The following is a 3,664-nucleotide window of genomic DNA, read 5'->3' on the forward strand; positions in this document are numbered from 1 at the left end:
TAAAGCATACAATAAAAAGCTCATCATCCTGAAGACAGTCGGCGGCTAAGAACATGAGATTTTAACTTAGAAAGCTTGTCTATATAACTCTGTTCTAGTTCTACTTGCAGGTCAGCTCGGATGGATTCTTCAGAATTGCTCAAGATCCTCGCAGCTTCATTCTTCAGTTCCATCAATCTCGCCTGCGTAGGTCCTAATCTCTCAAGCATCTGCTCGCGAGACCTCTCTAGTCCAGCCAACTCTTCCGCCATAATACCAACAGATTCCTCGGCAAGCTTCAAGGCCTTCCTCAATTTATCTACCTCCTCACGCTGAGAGCCCAAAGAATTGAGTAACTCGGCTTTGTCAGTATCCTTCCTGGCAATACCAGCCATCAGTTGTGCGACGGAATGCTCGTATGACTGAAGTTCATGACCGATGGAAGATCTCAAATCATGCCACTGCGACAACCTATTCTCCAGCTGAGAAGACACGAAAGAAGAAGCTCCGCTAGCCTGTAGCTCCTCCAACTCCCGGAGTTCAGACTCCAGGACAATAAAATCAGCGGCGAGGGAGTCAGCTAACTCCGAGTATCCGTCATCTCGGATCATCGTCATGTAGCGAGAAAGGGAACGTCTATACTGATCAAAACCATATCCTGGGTGAAGAACCTTCTCGATCATGCTGTTAAAAAAGACAACGAAGGAGTTGAGATCCATCCGGAATACGTCTCTGCGAGGATCGGAATCAGACAAGATGGCAAGGATGTGATCATATGGAGAAGGCCGAGATCCTACAAACAACAGTATGGAAGGCTAAGAAATTATTGAATACGATAAGGAAATTTAAAAGCAAATTCCGAACATACCAATGTCAACGGAGGCCCCCTCGGGCTGAGATCTGACAGGCTCCGAGATAAAGGCAGGAGCAGTCGTAGAGGGTATATCAACCCCTGTAAGCAAATCGGTCATACCTCTCAGCTGTGGCGGGGAGACACCGCTTTCAGGCAGACTATCAGTCCCAGAAACTGTAGTGGCATCAGGCACAACGGCTGGTCCTAGAGTTACATGTCTTTATTAGTCAAAATTTAGACAAATAAGGAGGGTCGGAATGATAAGGTCATCTGCATACCTGTGGGTCCATCATCCTCAGGTATCCGGGGAATGCCAGGAGTCATAAGAGTATCAGTCCCGGTGGCTGGTCCTATTATTGCACCCATATATTAGTCAAAAGTCAGGTAAATAAAGAGGAGTACGATGTCCCTAAATCGCATGCGTACCTGCAAGTCCGTCACTCCGAGGTAAGCTAGATATGCCGGGAATCGATATTGGGTTAATCCCAATGACTGGCGCTGTAATATTAATCCTTTGTTAGTCAGACAAAAGATCAGGCAAGATGAAGGGAATAAGATATATACCTGTGAATGAATCACTCTCAAAGGGTGCTCCCACAGTTCTTCTGGTGGCCTGCTCAGCCAACATATCGGCTAATAATCCAGCGTCGGGTTTCGAGAAACTTGGTACAGGAGCACACCCATGTTCCTCGAAACCTACATCATGATAGGCTCCATCCTCAACTGGCTTTTCCTAAAAATACTTGCAGCAAAAACAGAAGATCTTCCTTCCCCATGATTGAGGAGGGTATCATTGGATGTAGATATACCTGAATATGGGACGGTGGGCTCAACACTATTCACCTGCTCAAGATCAATGTTTAGATCGATGCCCAGAGAACCGTCATGAAGGGCGTCGCACATCTGCTGCATGAAACAGTCCATGTTATCAGATCCAGGAGATACCGGACTCGGTGGAAGTTCGCCATCTTCAAAGAACCCTGGAGCATAAAACATGGTTACGAATCCCAAAAGGTAAATCACCTTAAAGCAATAAAAATAAATATTACCTTCCCCTCCATCGGCAATGCTTCCTAAATCCACTCCATAAGGACGCTGACCGTCGTGCGGTTTATGAGCGGTCTTCTTCCTTTTCGGGGCGCCAGCCCTCCTAGGACCAACAGGTCGGTCATGCACGGACTTGTCACACGTCTCAACATGCGTGGGAGCTCGATCGCCGGGCCCTGAGCTCGTATAACGAGAAGCTGGCGACTCATGATCGTCAACTGTCCTACCTAAAGTGACAATGGTCATTTCATTAAACGAACAAGATCTGTCGTTTATACCAATTAGAATGGAGAAGGAAAATCAAAGAGCATGACAAACCTGTATCAAGTTCTTCTCTGTCGGTATCTATATCCACATATTCCTCCTCAGAAGTCTCGTCGTCATCACCCGTAGGAAGGAGCTCTTCATCATCTTTGAGAAGAGATTTGGCCTGCCCCTTTCTCTGCTTCTGAGTAATCTTAGCCCTGCGAGCAGCCATCATAGCACCCTGCGAGCAGCCATCATAGCAACCTGGACCGAGTGCTCGGACTGTAACTCTGAAAGACTCCTCACACCTATGGATTCATGGGCGGAAAGGAACCACTTGCAACTGAGGAAAGTGGTCAGCGGCTTACGCCTATATGAAAGAAGAGCAAAATGGGCTCTAGTGCAGCCCACCATAGTCCACAGCCATGCTCGTACGCCGTCAATAAGCCCTCCCTCAACCTGCAGACCACGGCTTGGATTCCCAACATATAGTTGGTCATAGCCAAACTGACGAGCGAAATGGCAGGGGAGGTAAGGCTCTATGTGACATTGATTCTTTACCCGGAGGACAAGATACCCAACTCGGATGTTCACTAACCAGCGGAAACAACCAATGTCGAGAACAGTCCGATCACTTCTAGGTTTCTCCTCGTCAATCAGCACGTCACCATAGCGACCCGAAAAGTGAGGAAAACACTTGAAGAACTCCCAGCTCTTACGGACTCGAAGCTCCCGTTGTACATCACCGAATTTGTTCCCGAGCCATCTGCTCTTCTCCAACAGCTGCACAAAAGGAACGGGGACATCAACAACGCTGGGCGCCGACATTAAGTCAGGACGGTGAAGAACGAGCCACGCCATCAGATATGCGTAAGGAAGCTCGACCTTCGGACAAATAAGCTCAGTCGATGGTTCAGAACCCCCCTGTGTAAAACTACTGACTAGACACCTAAGCCCGCAATGGATGCCAGCAACCATCGCTGGGAGCAGGGAAAGCTCTCTCCCGTAAGCTAGCTGAACTGCAGGGAAGAGCACCTCGATAGGTAAAGCGTCTGAAGGCTGGTACGGAACAACACATTTCTTCAACCAGAGAGCAAGGTAGCCTGCTAGTAGAGTCCGGGACCCAATGGACTTCTGCGCATGAAAGAGAAAAGAATGAAACTTGGTTCCCGCAGGAAAAGCTCCCTCAGCACTGGCAATGGTGTAAGAACGAGCCTCAGCCTTCTCCACCAACTCATTAACGGCGGTAGGGGTCAACACATCTAATTCACGAATGGGCTCGCTGGAATTACCCTCCAAATTCTGGAACAAATAGCTAGCAAACTGCTTCAAGCTGACCTGCCTCTTCCTTTTCGCTAGAGCAGAAGTCTGGACCAAGGAGGTATAATAGTGACAAGTAAGATCCCAGAGAGTGTCATACATATCGGGAGTATCTTTCTTCATACACTCCAACTGCTGGTTCGAGGGGAAGTACTCCTGATACGGACAATCCCCCATCGGAAGACCCGAAACATGATGCATCTCATGCAAGGCCAACCC

General features: G+C 48.2%; 1 long non-coding RNA gene across 1 annotated transcript; it reads right to left on the minus strand.

The window, feature by feature from the left end:
• On the minus strand, window positions 1,110-1,430 carry LOC109832456. The gene is made up of 3 exons (XR_002244779.1): window positions 1,397-1,430; window positions 1,259-1,330; window positions 1,110-1,182 (listed from the first exon to the last, which is right to left on the minus strand). It is a non-coding gene; the product is annotated as an uncharacterized LOC109832456 (long non-coding RNA).

Source organism: Asparagus officinalis, chromosome 3, assembly GCF_001876935.1.
Source record: "Asparagus officinalis chromosome 3, Aspof.V1, whole genome shotgun sequence".
NCBI lineage: Eukaryota > Viridiplantae > Streptophyta > Magnoliopsida > Asparagales > Asparagaceae > Asparagus > Asparagus officinalis.